The following is a 20,052-nucleotide window of genomic DNA, read 5'->3' on the forward strand; positions in this document are numbered from 1 at the left end:
TCCAAAAAAGCACATGACATATTGGCGTTTATTACCATAAATTGAAGTAATAATTTGTGAACATATTTTAGTATGATAACACTGCTAGAGGAGGTTGTAAAGAAGGATGCAAAAAATTAATAATAGAAAACTCACAATGGAATGATGTGGAATGATTATATTTGAAAGAAAAATTGTAGAAACACACGTAACATAATATAATTTGTTCACAAAGACCAAATAGTTTGTAAACTAACAGGTTTTTAAATAAGTTTTCTGTTTTTTTTTGTCTTTTGCTGAACAAAAATGGTTGGGATATCAATGAAATTCTTTATTCCAGTGATATATTCGATGTCATTATTTTTTCGCTGGCTTGGCATAGAACATAGACTTGTCGTAGCCTCACAGGAAATAGTCTAATGGCGTCAAATGCAATACCGAGGCGGCCAATTGGGGCCATTTTTGGGACATTCCGTTCACCAAACATGATTTTCAATAAATCGATTATGACATTCACTGTGTGGCTTGTCACACCGTTCTGTTGGAATCACATATTGTACTGAGCGGCAGTGATTTCCATTTACAATAACGTGAAAGTCTTAGTCATCACAGAAGAAGTACGGCCCATTGACGCCGCCGGCCGTATTTTTTCGGAATGCAATGGTGACTCATGGAGTACCTGTTGATTGCTGTCTGACCAATAACGCATATTTTGCTTAGTGATGAAGTCATTCAGCCAGAAATGAGCCTCATCGATTGATTTTTCCATAGAAAATATATCATAGAATGAATATAATATAAGAGATTAAATATTCAAGGTAACCTAAGAAGCACTCTTCAACTAAGCAAATTTGAAAGATGGCACAGTTTTGTAACTAAAACCATAACCAATAATTCATTGCTTTTAAGCGATCTTTACTGTTTTGTTTTGTAAATTCCAACGTTTGTCTCTTATAACAATCCTGTTATTTACTTTTGCCGTTACGTTTCCAGCACAATGTGCGAATAAATATGAGGCAGTAAACACGAAATTCAATGAAAGACCGCTTAAAAAGACACACCAAAAGGCACAGAATTACATATACTTACATGTTACATTTGATGGAGTGTCCCTGTATTGTATGTAAAGTAATGTTGAGTATCAGACAAAGCGTGATTCGAGGAGTTTGTGCTTTCGCGGCTGTTCATGATTTATTTGTTTACCTATGAACTCAACACTAACTTCTATTCCTTTTCAACAATACAACATATTAGAAAAATATGTATTTTATACGCCATACCAGCCTCCTTTATGTCTGTTGGTATGTCTCGAAGAATCCCCTTACTAGTTCAGTGAAGTGTGAGTAAATTTACGAGGCATACTATATATGAGAGTATAGAAATCAGGTATAAAAAAGAAATCAGTAAATGTAGAACAAACTGGCAAACAAAAGCAACAATAACAATATAAATATACTGAAAGAACTGAAAATAAAAATTTCGTAAACACTGACAATAAAATCATTTCAACGCTTGTAACTTTAGTCAACAAAAGTCTAGTATCGAGTTACCACATAATTGGGATTCAGTGTCAATAAAATTGTTTACTTGTTGTCGTAAAATTGTGGGAAGCCATTACTCTTCGCAAACTGTTTAGGCTTTTTGTTGACAATGGAAGAGCAACACAGCCAAAAAATCAAATAAAAGTAAACAAAGTGTGAGAAATCCAAAAACAAATATTGGTATTATGTAACATAAATAATACGGCTCGAAATTGTAAATAATACTTTATCACGTAATTTTCGTTCCTGTTACCGTTACCGTTGTTACTGTCGAAAACTTCAGTTAGTTTAGGAATACGAAAGAATCAATTTAGGTTCCTCAAATTACTAAAACAGTTCTTATTTTACTTAATGCTGAAAGTGGTTAAACATTTTATAATTTATTTTCACTAAGCGCTAGAATATCTTTTGTGCACTCACCTGAGTAAGTTAGGGCCATCTAACTTTTCACCTGAAACATTTTATTATTTCATAAATCAAATTCTCACTCACCTGGCATTTACCCCGTATGCACATATCGAGGCTGCCCGTTCGACATACTGTGCCGTCTTATATGCGCGCGGACAGTTGTACGATCACATGATCATCATAGTGTTTGGCATCCACAACACCGTCGGCTGATGCACTGTCGCACAAATATAAATGCACTGGACGGTCTCTGAAAGTTTAAACAATAAATTAAAGTTTAATAATGATATTCACAGATGCGTTATGACATTTTTGGATGATATGAAAGAACAACTCCTCATCAAAAGTTTTTAAAAAACATAGGAAAATATACTAAAAAACTTTTTTGAAAACGCTTGCGGAATTATTAGGGTCTGTAATAAATTGGGCACAAACTCGAATTAGGGTATTGGGTTAACCACAACTGACAAAGTTGTATTGCACAAGAGAAGGATTACCACCATTCAGCCACGTTCTCCTCTTTCGTTAAGTTTTTACAAGATTGACATTGAAACATAAAGGTAGTAAGTCATATCTTCGACAAACCTAGTGAAATAGTCGAAGTTGGATTCAGTTGCTTTTGTGAGTTTTTTTAAGCATATTAAAGCATTTAGGTTTCACAATGAAACGGCATTTCCAGCTGTCTAAGTTGAATTCGTTTTTTTGGATGGACCTTTTAGCGTTAGCTAAGCAAACCTAGGCAATACCTATCCAAATAGATAGACTTTTTAGCGTAACGTAGGCAAACCTGTCCAATAAGATATACAATAACCTCGTGAGGGTTCTCATAGAGCTGTGCATATTTCAATGTGAATAATACAGGAAAAAAGGTGAGAAATATATTCAAATTTAAAATCTGCATAAGGTCTCCGAAGTTATCCATTATCTATGAAAATTTTTATTTACAAATATCTGAAATGTCATATTCATCCCATGGATTAAAATTTGGACACAAAATAGTCATGTTAAGCTGATAGTACATATAGGTTAGGTTAAGTTAATGTGGTGACTGTATAAGTATTATCAACTGCCCAGAGCCTGCAGAGCTTGAGTGAGATCTATTTGATTAGAAATATACCGCAAGAAAACACTTATTATTTATTTTTTTTTAATATATATTAATATACTCAAAACAAGTGAATATACTGTTGAAATAGTATTGTGGACGAAACTTACTAGCATAGTAGTAAATGAGTATTTCTCGTTTTGACCGACAATATTTTCAATTTACAATTACGTAAAGTAGATTAAAACACGCTGAATTTATTCTGACTTTTTTCCTGCCACGCCTCTATGCTACATATAATCAGACAATATCTACATATTGGTACACATTTCATATTTATAATATTTATAACATTATAATTGTTTTCACTCACTTCAAGTTCATTCTCCAAATCGGAGGCGGTGTTCCAAGTGTCATCGAAAGCTTGACTGGCGTTTAGACGTTTCGCCACCGATGCAATCTGAATGAATATTGTCATCTAAAAAGAGAACAAAGTGTATGATATGCAAACGAGTATAAAATGTAGAGTAATCAATTAAAAATTGAAATAAGCAACACTCTTTTCCTTTTAAAGTTAGTAAAAAAATTAAAATCTGCTCTATCAACCCCAAACATTTCGGACTTCACCGGACTACAAGCAAATAAACACCGCCATAGCAACTCAGCGGATTTTTCTTGTTGTCACTTACGATGTTATTGCGTCATTACCCTTACATTAATAGCGCTTTAATGGTTGTTTTGTTGTTTTTGTATGCTCTTTAAACTATAGTAGTTGTTGTTTTCGTTTGCTTTTAAATAATTAATTTTTGTCGTTTGCTGTCAAGTCAGTAAGTCAGTCACGTTGCTGCGGTTCGAAGGACGGCTTCCATCGAAGCGGAAGCCGGAATCAATGAGCGTTGGCCGGCAAAAGTCAGCCACGAGCGCGAGCTGATTCGAATGACTGAACACCGGCGCGTTGTGGAAGTCGTGCTGAGGCGTTTTAATACCGCATAAAATATTAACCCCACGTTACCGGCTGTCAATGTTGCAAGCAACGTGCCGGGCGTGCACAGAGAAAAGGCAACAAAATATAAATATAGTGGTAATTATAAGAAAAATCGTTGAGTAAAGGTAACAAGATTGTGATATCTATAAAAAGGGTTGATGGTAGTTTAAGGATTCAAGTAATCTATGTTAAGCAAATTTGAGCCAAAAATAGAAGTTGTGGTATAACTAAGCACTATTTTCTACTAATAGTATTGGCTTGAATATTCCTAATGTTCAGCTCCTCAGAAAACCTGAAAAACATAGTATCGGTGGTTTTTCAACTTTTTCTGAGCTTGTGGAAAAACCTACCCACTTCTCTCGTTTTACAAATGGTACCCTAGGCACTCTTTCAGTATTTAATTCAAACTATGTGTAAACATATTTCTTAACCATTCGAAAAGAGATTAGTTAATAAACACTACATCTTGGGTAGATAACCCAGCTTCATAAATGTTAGGAAAAGTACTCATGCCTACACAACCGGTTACACAAAACCAAGAAAATTAATCGGCAGCGAATGAAAACAAGAAAAAAGTAAACTTCAGTCATACCGATACAGAAGGGTGATCTATTTCAAGCATCCCTACTTTTTAAAGAAGAAACTTTTAATTTAATGAAGAATGTTTACTGTCATACGAAAGAACATTATTTGGCATTAATATTTTGAAGATTATCTCTTTCAAATGTGGGCCGCGGCTACTATTGAGTCCAACTTACGATGATTCATTCCTACAATTCAACTGGAAACTAGCGAATAACAAGACTGATGTCTTGCTCCAAAGCCTGAGTCGAACCGGGATTGTCCGCCTAGACTTCATACTTTACATAAAACCACAGGAAAAAGTCTAACGGTGTGATATCACACGATATTAGTGGCTAATCGACCGGAAGAAGCCGTGAAAATATCTGCTCATCGACTTGTAGAGATTCAGTTATTGCATTAGATATCTTTTATATTGCAGGATTTGGTAACCCTAGAGTTACACTACCACTTAAACTGAATGCCAATGAACTCTCACGCATAGAAGTTATAAAGAACAACTGGCAAAACGACTGACGCATGCAACCCATTTACCATAAAAGTTCGCAAAGATTTTTATACTCTCGCGACAAAGTTGCTAAAGAGAGTATTAACTAGTTTTGTTCACATAACGGTTGTTTGTAAGTCCTAAAACTAAAAGAGTCAGATATAGGGTTATATATACCAAAGTGATCAGGGTGACGAGTAGAGTTGAAATCCGGATGTCTGTCTGTCCGTCCGTCCGTCCGTCCGTCCGTGCAAGCTGTAACTTGAGTAAAAATTGAGATATCATAATGAAACTTGGTACACGCATTTCTTGGCTCCATAAGAAGGTTAAGTTCGAAGATGGGCAAAATCGGTCCACTGCCACGCCCACAAAATGGCGGAAACCGAAAACCTATAAAGTGTCATAACTAAGCCATAAATAAAGATATTAAAGTGAAATTTAGCACAAGGAATCGCATTGGGGAGTGGCATATTTGGACGTAATTTTTTTGGAAAAGTGGGCGTGGCCCCGCCCCTACTAAGTTTTTTGTACATATCTCGGAAACTACTATAGCTATGTCAACCAAACTCTACATAATCGTTTCCTTCAGACATTTCCATATACAGTTCAAAAATGGAAGAAATCGGATAATAACCACGCCCACCTCCCATACAAAGGTTATGTTGAAAATCACTAAAAGTGCGTCAACCGACTAACAAAAAACGTCAGAAACAAAATTTTACGGAAGAAATGACAGAAGGAAGCTGCACCCAGACTTTTTGTAAAAATTGAAAATGGGCGTGGCGTCGCCCACTTATGGACCAAAAAGCATATCTCAGGAACTCCTCGACCGATTTCAATGAAATTCGGTATATAATATTTCCTTAACACCCTGATGACATGTACGAAATATGGGTGAAATCGGTTCACAACCACGCCTTCTTCCAATATAATAAAACTTTACACAAATACGGTATTTGAGCTGAGGTATCCCTTGTGGAAAAATTGTCGTGATCGGACTATAACTTTTCAAGGTCCCTGATATCGAACACGAAGAACTCAGTGCCTAACCTAACCTAACCTAATTTTTCACCGAAAATATCGGTAAATCTCCCAGAATTTATTTGTAATTAATTTTACAGCAAAATAAAAAAAATATGTAAATGACGGATAATGAAATCTCGATTATCACTTTATCATGCGAGAGTATAAAATGTTCGGTGACACCCGAACTTAGCCCTTCCTTACTTGTTTGCAATGCTTTTCGTAGTTTATAAAGCTTGTACGCGAGTGTTATAAGCGCACAGTCGTTTTTGACCTTTAGACATTAAATGCACGTCGAGTGCTGCCTTATTGAAACATTTGAACTTTAATATCACGAGTTTTTCATTATCCTTATGCATATGTAAGTGCACTCGTGGCCACACAAACCGTACCACTATAAATTCTTAAATTTTTTCGGACTTTTTTATTCGTACGGAATTTTTTTCACTTGTCATTAACTTATTTCTATAAAAAAATTCTATACCGTAAAAATTACCGCTATAAAATGTATGCATAATACTTGAAAATTTTCAGTGGTAAGGTTTGCGTGGCCACGAGTGTATATGAGCAAGGTGCGATAATATAAACGAATACATACACGAGTAAAAGTCAGTTAACAGCACAATACATAATATAATATAGCTTTCAGCACTTGAATTCTTTAACTAGGAGGAGCAGATTTTTTTATTTCATTCCTGCTGCATATATTATTTCTCCCACTGTACCTGCTTTATGTGATATGTACATATGTGCTGAGAAATGTTTAAGTTTGCTTTGGATTTTGCATGTCATATAGTCATTAAGTCGAGACAGAGAATTGAAATAAATGCTCAGAGGATTGCTAGACACTGACTTCGACACAAAATAACACATATCTACAATATATATAAAGAAGTTGTTGAAGAAGGTGTTTAAATACTCAACTGCAGACAAGACTTTGCATTGAAACTATTAGTTGCTGAATAATATACACTTGTAGAGTATACGAATGACAGACGTCTAAACAGCGAAAGTAGTGAATACAGATGACTGTTGAAAAGTAGATATGTAATTAAATATCCTAGAATAGCAGATAAATAAAACATAGAGTAAGTAATGAAGTGGAAACTGCTTAAGGTATGAGTATTTAGTTAAACCCTGATACTAACTACAAATGTTCATAGTTGCCTATGTCTTTTCAGAGTTTAGCTCCCTCGCACACACATCACAAAGCCTTAACATTGTACCACTTCTAATAGTCACAGTCTACCTTTCATTCTCTACTCGAACTCTTTCGCTTGTTTTCGCCTTTACATCAAACCCTATTTTTTGCTATAAGATCCACCTATCAATTTATCCTGCCTCACCCAAGTCTGTATGTTAAGTGTATACCCCGCTGGCTTAGCACACTTCTAGATATCCTCAAATGACATACCTACAAAAATACACACGTACTTGGATATGCATGTCAGCCCGTTCGTGTACAAATCCGTGATTCATTTCATTAAGAGCCACACTTGAACAAATTGATTCCGAGATTAAATCTTTCTGCAATCCTCATAGCTTTTAGTTGACTCGTGTTGCACGAAAATGAAAAAAGAAAGAAAAAGAGGAAATAACAAACACACATCATGTATAGAAAAGTATGTTGAAGTAAAAAAAAAAAACAAGCGTTTATTTGCATTCAATTCAGGTGACAAACCACCGGACACACGTTTTTTTCAAATGGAAAGTGAGATGGACAGTTGAGGGGGGCATATCCAACATAAAGGTAAACGAAAGGGTAACTTAACCACAATTTATTGATTTCAATAAAATATCCTGTGGTGATTCAACTGAATTAAAATCACTGAGAACAAGAAGGCAAAACCAAAATCTGATAGAGGATACAGGAAGACGATTGAGGAGAGCAAAAAAGAGCAGCACCAATGTTGTAGGTCAATGGGTTGCGTTTAGAGAAGCGTGATGGTAAAATAAAGGACGTCAAAGGTGTTAAATAAAAGACGACCGAGGTGCGGAAAGCATCAGTAATTGTTAATCTAGATTTCTTGCCATAACAGCAGAGTGTATATGCGTCTATGTGTGCCATGATTTGCCAACCTTTTTGCGGAGCAGCGTGATTTTGGCTTTGAAGTGGCTCTAACCCCTAAAGGCAATTGTAACTGAAATTAATTCTGCGTGAAGGAATGAGTAATGTAAAGACAAGTGGGTCACAATTTCTTCAGTTTGGCCAATTAGCTAGTTGTTGAGTAAAGGTTTAATTTATTTTTGGCTTTTAGATGTGGGTCATGTAAATTTTAAGATATTGGTGTTAAAAAGAATTTCAAATTACTGTATCTGTCTATAAACCCACACCATTAAACAAGACAATTTCTGATATTAAAATAATTTGGCAATAAATTTGTTTGCGATCTTTTTGGCCTTCTGAGCGAACTATTCTGATCACTATAATTCATCTTGGGACCCTACATTCATTATTGGATTGACCGAATAGACCACATCCGGCATACAGTGAAGAAAATATAGCAGCCGAAGCAGTGAGTGTACACGAAGACCGTGGAGAGTCGATTCGGAGCCGTTCTCAGCAATTCGGACTGACGTATGGAACGACCTGGCACATTTTACGTCGAGATCTTAAATTGAAAGCATATAAAGTACAGCTTGTGTAAGAACTGAAGCTGCTCAACCTTCCCAAGCGACATTGCTTCACTCTATGGGCTCTTGATAGTTCTAAGAAGAACCGACGTTTCCGAGCCAAATTTTGTTCAGCGATGAGGTCCATTTCTGATTTAATGAGTATATAAACAAGCAAATTTGCCACAATCGACGCGAAGATCAACCTGCAGAGATGCAAGGGCTGCCATTTCATCGAAAAAAAATCGGTTTGCTGTAGTTTGTGGAATGGTGGAATAATTGTTTCATATTTCTTCAAAAATTATGCCGGTTAGAACGTAACCACCAATGGCGACCGTTATCGCTACATGATAACTAACCATTTGATAACTGAAATTGAAACTCGTGATCTCAGCGGCATTTGGTTTTAACAGGACGGTGCCACTTCCCACACATCGCATCAGTCACAGGGTTTATTGAGCAAACACTTGGGTGAGGAGATAATTTCATGTTTCGAGCCGGTCGATTGGCCACCAAGATCATGTGATTGTGATATCATATCGTTGATTTTTTTCCGTGAGGATGTGTAATGTCTAAAGTTTGTACGATTAATCCCACTTTGAGCCTTGGTGCAAAACATCACGGGTATCATTCGCCAGTTAACAGTCAAAATGCTCGAACGAGTCATCGAAAATTGGACTCAACGGATGGACCATCTGAGAATAAAGCATTTGAAAGAGATAATCTTTAAAAAATAAATGGTAAAATTTCGAGTGATAAAAAATATTCCGTATTAAATTTCAAGTTTTTATCTTAAAAAAAGTAAAAGAACCTCGAAATAGATCACCCTTTATAACAAAGCAATTTTTTGAGCACGAATTAATAATAGAAAATGGATTTGGCTCATTATCCCGACACCAATGGCTAAATGTTTCATTGTTTCCATAATTTGCAAACGAAAATACTCGGCTTTACCCAAAATGAGAAAAGCAAAGGCAAAAATGACATAAATTGCTAAATTAAGCAAAAGCATAATAAGAAGCGCAAACCAAAGTATGCAAGCGCTAAAAAGCGAAAATGGAAAGCGAAAGCTTTGACGAATTCAATTTATGGCGTAATTTCCTCGAACATGCAGAAACGTATCGTTTGAGGTTATGTACAATCTGTAAGAGTAATAGAGTAACCATATATCACTTTCATAAAAATATTTGAAGACATTTTTGCTGTTATTTATTACTCAAAAAGGGATACTAAGCGATTTAGTTCTACGTATAAGCAAGGTATTTGGTTAAGGTATTGGTTTGGTTATACAATTCTTTAATGATAGGAGCAATAATTGGCGATTATCAATTATAGTTTGGACGGAAATCGATTGAGCCGCATTTCAAAGGAGAAATTTTTTGACCTTTGACAATTCACAGTTTTTGGTTGATTTTAAGTACATTTGAGGAAACGTAGCTGTGAAGATTATACTAGGGCGTTAATTTTCAAACTATCACTAAGTTTATTTACATATGCTGTGACGTTTTTGACTGCAGTCATTCTACTTATACAGGAATTTTATCAGTGCACCTTAAAACACTTGATTAAACTCACTTCACTCACATAAATTGATTTACTGAGACAAGCAACAAATAATTGTTCAAATTTTAGGGACAATTTTTGGCATTTTAGCTGAAAACTCACTGAGAGACAATTCCTATCTGCCTGCACACTAAATTGAAATTGTGAATGATCACAAGCAACTTTAATAGAGGGCCATGCATTTTTAATAATATACCATATTATGCCCGACTTTGTCTCCTTATTTCCATCTACGTACTCCTCATAACCTTTATAACTTTTCTTAAAGAATCTGGTCACGCTAAGTGCTACAGCTAGCACAATTTGGCGCTCTGTGCTCACGCTCTTATGATAAAAGCTGATTCACTCTACATCATTCTCCATTTTGCTTACAGCTAAGCTTTACTATTTGACTTCCATTTCAGCTTTCAGCCTTCCAATTTTTCATCACACACAAAGGAATAATACAAAACTTGGTGATTCCGTTCCGGCTGCAATTGCCGAACTAATTTATCATTTTGAAAAATTACGCAAATTGTTAAACACCAAAGAAACACGAAAATAATAGAAAAAGGAAGAAAACAAATTGAGATGGACAAATGGCAAGAAATAGAAAGTCAGAAGTTGAAAAAGCGAAACCAATGCCAGTACTTGAGAAGATACTTGCATATAAGAGTATACACTTGTTTTTAATACGAAAGTCAAGTTTAGGCAGGAAAAGTTCGAAAAATTTCCCACAAAAAAAATCACTTTTTGGATTTTCGCAATAATCTCAGCATAACCTAATGGTTTGTATAAAAATAAGTGGAAAAGTTTTGACGAAAAAATAATACCTATAAGTATAGTTATAGGGTACACGTATTTTTGTTACAACACATGGCTGATTGTTCGTCATTTATAACAGCAGAATCTATGATAATGTGAAGAAATTAACAATTAACAATTAACAGAGTGGAGGTCTTTCGCTTCCTCTGCTTACTCTGCTTCCCCCGGCGGGTATTGCGTCGAATGCTTTCAGAGCTGGAGTGTTTTTATCCATTCGAACGACAAGACCTAGCCAAGGTAGCCGCTGATTCTTAACTTGCAAACTATGTCAATGTCGTCTTATATCTTGTACAGCTCTTCGTTTCGTCGACTGCGTTACTCGTAATGGCGACTCATCAGATATTGTCATTGTCTATGCCTACTGATACTTCTGAGGTATTGTAGTAAGGATATACTGAGGTATTATCCGATATGAGGAACCTGTGTTGTGTGGGTATTATGGTTTATAGAGTACTTAAGACATCATTCAATATTCCACAAGCTTACCAACATGAGGTCAAATGGGTGCATCTTAATGCTAATGCCCGTAATTTAAGTAACATATAGAAATATAAATAGCCTTGAACAGCAGGCTAATGTAGTTATTGGTATTGTTGTTGGCCACTTGGAATTGCAAAAGTTATTATATTTTGCATTTCAATCGAATTGAACTGAAAAATTCGAATTACGTATACGCCATGTCGCGCACACAGCATACCAAACAATTATTTTTATATCCTATATTTTTAACTGCATGTTCGTAGAATCATGATTTCCTCTGCAAATATAAAAATGGAAAATGACAATATATTCATTCGATAAAATATATATCAAAAAATATCTCTAGGGATATCTGATCACACGAAATGATTTATACGGAATGGAAAGCAATGTATACGAGAGCTGAGGAAAAAGTGTGGGTTCATGTCAACCATTTTTGAGTCGAAATAAAGAGAAACAAATTTTTTATATCTATGAGTATACTCAAGCTTGGAGTTGGTATATTCATACTTTCTGTTAATTTTGTTGGTTCTTTTTAAACTTTACTCGTATATTAGGGTAAGAACAAGAAGTAGATCGCCTTCATTTTAATTTCCAAATATTTGCAGAAATGAAAAAAAAACTTAATTTTAAAAACCTATCTATATTAAGAAGTTTTACAGTGTTTGGTCTCTACCGCTTCCTATACTGGGACAAGATTTCAACTTTCTCATATTTGCCCTCTGATTGTTCAATGCAAATTTAATTCCAATAAATTCGAAAACTTAAGCAAATACTTTGGAGCGCTCGTTATTTAAAACTATTTTGTAATATCACAGGAATTGATAAAGTTTAGTGATTTATATTTCTTATGCTGGCTGCCGTGCTCAAGTGTAAGTTCAAGTTGTACGTCAGGTGAAAAAAACACAACAAGCAGTAACAGCAAACAGTATGAATTCACCAACAACAAGAATATCCTTTCATTCATTAAAACCACAAACCGAAAATACGCAAAACGAATAACGAGAAACAGCAAATTGAAAATCTTGGCATTCGTGTACTTTCGTACAGATTTTTTTGGATCATTAAAATTGCAAAAATTGTTGAAGAGCGTGCGAAGGTGGAGAGCGACAGAAATCTTAATGATGGTGAGTATAAAAAATATTTAAGAATGAAGGTAAACTTTGCTTACAGAATGCCTTATTCTAACTTGGTCTTCGGTGGCGTTCCAGTTTCGAAAGGTAAAGTTCAATTTTGAAAAACTTCAATATTTTGAAATATCATTACATTTTAAACACGAACTATAAAAGATTTAAAATGAGAGAAAATATATTTATGAGCATTTGGAATAGAAAATAGTAAGCATATGAGGACCAAAACTGTCCAAGCCCATAAGTACTGAATATATGGACTCCACTACCTATAGTGGACTTTTTACCTTTTACTTTACCCCCACATATTCATACCTAAAATTAATATTATCCATATAAGTAATAAGCCTTATGTACCTGACGGTATTACCCTGGCTGTTATCCTTGCAAGCCTTTTTACCCACCTTTATATAGAATACTAAGATATATGAATACATATTCACATATAACTATTAGGATTTGCATTAAGCTAACTCCTTTCTGCATGCTTTCTTTTCGCTCTCTAATTATGCTTGGCCGGAAAGCATTGCAAAGTGTCAACATAATTAAAGATTCAAACGATGCACAATAGCGTTGTCTAACTGGCACTTTAGAAACGTCGAGGAAAGTATCACTTCTCACTAATTCAATGAAATGAAAACACGGAAATTAAAAATTAAATAAAAATTAATATAAGTCAAGAGAAAATGTTATAAGAAAGTCAGCAAGAAATATTATAAAGGTGGACGACTTCCATAAGTCGTCTCTTTCTTGTTGTGTCACCCTGTGCGCCTGAGGTGAATTACAGCAGCTGCAGTGCAATGGAGAAGGTGGTGTGTGGGATGGAGTAACCTAATTGACTTGCGGCAAGATACGTGCACGTCAAAAAGCACAAAGGTTTTTAAAGACCATTAGACCCCGAACAAGTAATACATCACGCTTTAATACTGCTTGTAATCGCAAACAAACACATGCAAACTAACATATAATAAACAAATTGAATGTACACATATAGGTATATTACATATTTACTTGTACTTGTAAAGTTTCGCCTTAAGCACAGCAACACATTCAAATACTCACTTACACTTTCAACTATACTCGTACTTCTGCGAACACTTAATAAAATTACTCATACGCACTTTCAGCAGAAAAACTCAAAATTTAAAGCAAAATTAATCATTTATGATGAAGTGGCAATGGCCAACTAGACAAATAATAGCTGCATATGTGTAGGTATGCAAGTATGTGAAATGTTTACACTTTCTCAAAGCTCTGCGAAAATCTCACCACAAGTCGGAACTTTATTCAACACATCCGAGAAATATTTAAGTAAACAAAGCACCATGAAATATGATACACCACTTGATTTCAATTGTGTTGGTTTGAAAGTAAATTTTGCAAGGAGCAAGTTTTTGTACTGAGAATTAAAATGCATAGCCGCACGCAATAAAATAATATATATATTACACGAATGTATCGTGTTTGTAACAAGTTGGTTATTGTTGTATCTACATTAATATATATTTTTTAAGGTATACAAGTATTTATGTACATAATCGTCTTCAATGATATTCACACAGCAACAAGATGGCACTCAACTATCAACAAGCTGAGATTATGAGCAATATGTGTATGAGTGAAAGTTAGTTAGCTGACAAGAGCTGGAATGATAACAAAAACAACACCAAATGATGATGATCATCTACATTTTTCAAACACTTTGTTCTGCAGTTGGTATAGAAAAGCGCTCTTCTGACATGCTAGAGAAGGTGCATCAAAGCAAACACATGCACATACGCATACATATTTGAACGAACTGGGTATAAAGTTAAAGCGTGACAAAAATGCAACGACGAATACAAGAAAGCAACAACGTTGGGAGAACAAAATTGCACAAGCGGATACATGGCAAGACTTAGCAGCACATGTCGTAGCAAAAAGATGTGGCAGTAACAAGATGTGGCAACAACAAGATGCGACAGAACGATAAGAAAGTGAAAATTGAAACACGTAAAACTTAACAGCTGTGACCCAGTTTGATTTCGCTCGACTGGCTTGTAAGGAGCCACACATGTTCTTCATACAAACATACTTTTCTATAATCATAAAAAATTTATACGTGTGTGTGTGAGTGTGTTTGTAAAAATAGTGAATGCATGTATGCAAGAGAGTTTGCGGCAACTTTATCCTTGAGCTTGAAATAAATCTTTATGTGGATTCGCAGGTTTCTGACATGCTGCAGTGATATGGCTAAGGTGGCGTGTTGAGTAGAGTTACCACAACAGCACAAACTAACTGTATAGAGAGAGTATCATACCAATACCACAACATAAAGGTGTAAACAGTGTGAAATAACAGACAGCACTTCAAGCAAATACTTTTTGGTGAGAGCATTTGGTAAAGTTTTTGCTGTAGAAATAGCACACGCTTTAATAGCTTGATATTGCAAATTTAATAATGTGTTTCAATTGAAAACTTTCGACATTATCACCCATCCACTCAATCAGGCACTTGAGCACCACACCAACAATTTTTTTTCTGGTTGAAAAGACATCTCTTGAATCCCTTCAGGTTGTTTTTCATTCAAAATGCGTCAATTTTGCTATACCGAAAGAGCCAGAAATGAACCTCTTCCCTGAACAAAATTTGGCTCGAAAACGTCGGATCTTCTTAGAACTTTACAAGATCCCAGAGAGCGAAGCGATGTGTCTTCCGTACGTCGAGCGACTAAAGTTCTTGCACAAGCCATATTTTGTACGCTTTTAATTTAATATCTCGACCTAAAACGCGCTAGGTCGTTTCATACGTCAGTCCTGCGAATTGACCGAAAAGGGTACAAAAAACGGTCACTGAAATGGTTTGGAGTAAGACTTGAGAGAGCGAAGCAGTTGCTTCGCTTGGCCGAAAGCAGTCAAATTCCGAACATTGTGTTTTCTGACGAGAAAAAATTTTCAATTGAGCAATTCGTAAATTCTCAAAACGATCGGGTTTACTTGACCGATCGTTCATACGAGAATCTAAGTCATTGGTTGGCAACCAGGAGGCAGCACCCGCCACAAATAATGGTTTGGGCCGCTGTAACCGCAGATGAGCGCTCTCCAATTATTTTCATCGAGCCTGGCGTCAAAGTAAATGCGACATATTATCGGGAAAGTGTACTGGGGGCTGCTTTGAAGCCGTGGGCAAACAAACATTTCGGTCGCAAAACCCTTCTCACAAAGCGCAAGTGAACTAAGAATGGCTGAAAAACAACGTTCCGAACTTCATTACAACCACACAATGGCTCTCGAATTCACCAGATGCGAATCCAATGGATTATTTTCTTTGGTACATTTTGGAGAGCAAGGTTCGAAATAAAAAATACACCAGTCTCGAGATGCTGAAGAAAGCTATTGTGCATGAGTGGGCCAAAATACCGGCAAGTCACATTCGGGCAGCTAGCGATTCTTTTTTTGACCGTCTCAAGGATATAGTTAAGACAAAATGTGGTCATATTGAGCGAAAGTGAATTGGTCCTGCATTTATGATTATTTTCGCACATTTTGTTCTTAAAAACAAATAAAAATAATTTTCCAAATCGAGTTTGTGGTTTTTATAATTGGTTGCACTTCGAGTACCGGACCCGTAGATGTTGCAATCTACTCGACGTCAGAATAACTATACTTGTACAATGTACATTAACCTTAACCAAAATGGTATTTAGCTTATAAGTTTTTAGTTTTTTAGTATGCTACTTATGAAAAGCTATCTATCGAAGTATTCATAAGTTATACATATTAGACTATAATAAGTTTTTCACTGTAATTTATACTTACATTTCCAAGAAAAGAAGAAAATTATATATCCAAGATTATGTGCAAATTAGCTACAATTTTGAGTTAATCCATGGAGCCTTTATGACACTTGCATAGATAGAAAATAAGAACGCGTGACTTTTCGAGACTTATACTTTGTAAATCTGCAAGTGAGATACACTCTGCTTTTGGTTGCCACCAGTGAATTGTCCGGGTACCTTTATTTTACTTTTGTACCTTAGAAATAACTTTTAATTTCCATTCTTTTAGCTTTGCATAAACTTCCAGCTTTATTGCTAGAGCGGACTAAGTACTTGAAACCATTTCTCAACTTTTACGGCTTTGGCTTAGAAAAGGGCGAAATAATAAATTTTGTGAAATCCTTTTGCAGGATTTCCACTTCTTTTCGTGAATTCTTTTATACCGCTCGTTTTATTGCACTTTTGTTAGGGAACTTAATTTGGCGAACACTAAATAAAGAAGATGGTAAAAATTATATAATGATAGAGTAGAGAGCGATGATAGTGTTGTTGTTGCTTGTACTTTTTGCACTGTTATTTGCATCACTGTTTCATACATTGTTAGCTGGGACGGGACGAATATTTACAAATTTTTGCAAGCGCATAAAATACGCTTTCACTGCACTTTCTTTCACCTCTTTCACTTCCGGTGCACACAACTACAAGCAAACACACACACGTAAGAATATACCGCAAGCCCGCCACGTGGATTTAGACTTTGTGTCGGCGTTATTGTGGCGGCGACGCTACTTTTGCTGTCTTTATTGTTGTTTTTGTTATTTAGCCTTGCAACGGATTTGCGCGACACTTGCGAATAACCGTCAGCCCGCAATGACATGCCACATGGCTGCGTGTGTTTATGAAATCTGCAAACACCTAACGAACCGCAACAAAAATAACGACCAAAACAAAACCGAAAACAGACTAACCCTCGGTATTGCAATATGTGGAGTGACAGGTTAAAGTGGGTTTCGGGTGGCGCATAGAATGCAGACAATGCGGCGCGACGCAAGGACACACACGCGGCGGTAGACTATACGCAACGCAACCCGACACAGTTCTCAGCATGGCCAGACGTAACGGCTTGAGACGCCAAGTTGCACTCGGCGTGTGGCTGAGAATGAGGCATGTGAATGAGAACAATGCAAGGTTACCGACAGTGTAGTAATTGCTTGGAGGTACGTATGTGGGTCTGAAAGTTAATTTATTTCTGTAGTAATTCAGCCAAATAATTGCCGGTGTTTTATAAATTTTCATACAATTTGATATTTTTCTCACAGATTTTATTTTTTAATTTTTTTTTTTACAATTAAACATTTATATGTTACTATCCACATATCAATATTTCAAATATGAACTGCTCTCCAATACTGTAATATTATAATCAGCGCACACAATCGTGACTTTTCTTCCAAAACTAACCTATATTCAACAGTGGTTATTACGAAACTAACTATCGTTTTCGCTCAAATGTCTATGCTAAACAGATCCAAATGCTCCACACACGCAATTGCTTGCAAACGAGTGGAATTTCACCACACCTGCACGAAGTGAGCCGATATTCCGAAACGCTTACTACGAGTACTCGTTTGAGTTTGTTGGTATTGGAAAAGCACAAATGTTGCAAAAAACGTATGACCACCACCTTTTATAAATGGAGTGAGTTGATTTTTTTTTTGGCAATAAGTTGTGAGCAGCATGTTGCTGAATTTTCAAAGAGTTTATGTTTTAGGCGGCAATAAGTTGCAAGCAACATGTTGCTGAACCTTCAATGAGTCAGAGAACATAAAACATATGTGTACATGTTTTAGTGAGCAATAAGTTGCGAGCAACATGTTGCTGAACCTTCAATGAGTCAGAGAACATAAAACATATGTGTACAAGTTTTAGTGGGCAATAAGTTGCGAGCAACATGTTGCTGAACCCTCAAAGAGTTTATGTTTTAGTGGACAATAAGTTGCAAGCAACATGTTTCGGAGCCTTGAGTGAATGACCAAATGTTTCATAACGAACAAAAACATTTGAATGTTGCTGGAGTAATAATTTCGCGATTTAAATTAACAAGAAGTTAAATTTTCTTTATCAAATTATGTAAAAAAAGTTCCAGGACAACAACCGCATTCAGATATATTTATTTCAAACATTTTAAGAAGCATATCTTGTTTATACTCGTATAACCAATTCATTGATTAATAAGCACTTTTTGAGAAGAAAAATTTATAAGTGATTGAAAAGCTTGATGTAACATAACGAACGATCAGAGGGACACAAACACAAGCCTACGAGAGGTCCAAAGCCTTCAAAGACGGTCGAGAGATCGTTGAAGACACGCCTCGTTCTGGACGACTTTCGATCTTTTCAGCTGAAAATGTTAAAAAAGTGAAAGATATGGTGCTTAGAAATCGTCAGGCAAGTGTTAGAGAAATGGCAAGAGAGATCGACAACTCTCGCGAGTCTGTACGAATGATTTTGGTGGACTCGACTCGTCCGGATAAAGCTGTTTTTTTCAAAAGGAGTACCGTAAACAGGTCTTTTTGAACGCGCTTGATCGTGTGAATTCCAAACCCAAATTCATGGAGAGCATTATAACTGCCGAAAAGACATGAACTTATGAGTTTGAAATGCAAACAAGTAAATACTTACATTGTTCATTGCAACCCGAACAAATACAACAATCTAGCCCTCAATGGCAGTTATTGCACATTTTTACAAAATTTTATCGCTTACAATTAATTACGTTTATTTGTTAGGCAACCATTGGCTCATTAATTTTTCAATTTGCGAGCATATTTCATATATCCACAACAATTAAAATTCCGTTATTGCTCAAGCGATATGTGAAAATGGTTATTTAGGGCGAGCCAGCGTGCAGTCAAATTCCACAATAACAATTGTAGTCAAGGGCCAAATATAATAACAATGGAAAATAATGCTTCGAAGTCCCAATAGGGAATTTTATTGTTGCGAAATTTAGCTTAATGATAATTTATGATGCTAAAGTAACAATTGAGGTCTTACCAACATTTAACACTCTTAAAAAATGCCGAACTGGAACATAAAAGACATCTTATTTATTCAAAATTGTGCAAAAAATTTTTGAATTGAAGAAAATTATAATTAACTAGTTAAAGATAGCAATATTTACATTTATTTATGATAGCTACACATGAAGAAAAAACCCATAAAAATAAAAATCAAGTTCCCGACAAAATTTTCCTACTAGGTCATACACATTTCTACAATCATTCGCGTAATTGTATGCCCATGCTTTCGTCATAATATTCATTCTACATATTACATTGTTGCCAGTTATTACTGATTTTCGTATATGGCATAAAAAATGTAAATTAATCCAAATATTTTGTGGAGATTTTCTGGCAACAAGCCCAAAATTTTAATGTATAACCCATCATATGCACAATATATATGCCGGCGTAGGTATTTATAGCGCGAAATTAAAATTTTTTGCTCAAGTTGCAAGCTATTGCATTGAATTTAAGTAAACCCATACATACAAAAACATATTTCGGGCGTGAAATTTGTATTAATAGTGAGAGAAATATACATATAGGACTGATACGCGCAGTATTAATTTTACGAAAATTACGAAATAAAT

Source organism: Bactrocera dorsalis, chromosome 1 (genome assembly GCF_023373825.1).
Source record: "Bactrocera dorsalis isolate Fly_Bdor chromosome 1, ASM2337382v1, whole genome shotgun sequence".
Classification (NCBI taxonomy): domain Eukaryota; kingdom Metazoa; phylum Arthropoda; class Insecta; order Diptera; family Tephritidae; genus Bactrocera; species Bactrocera dorsalis.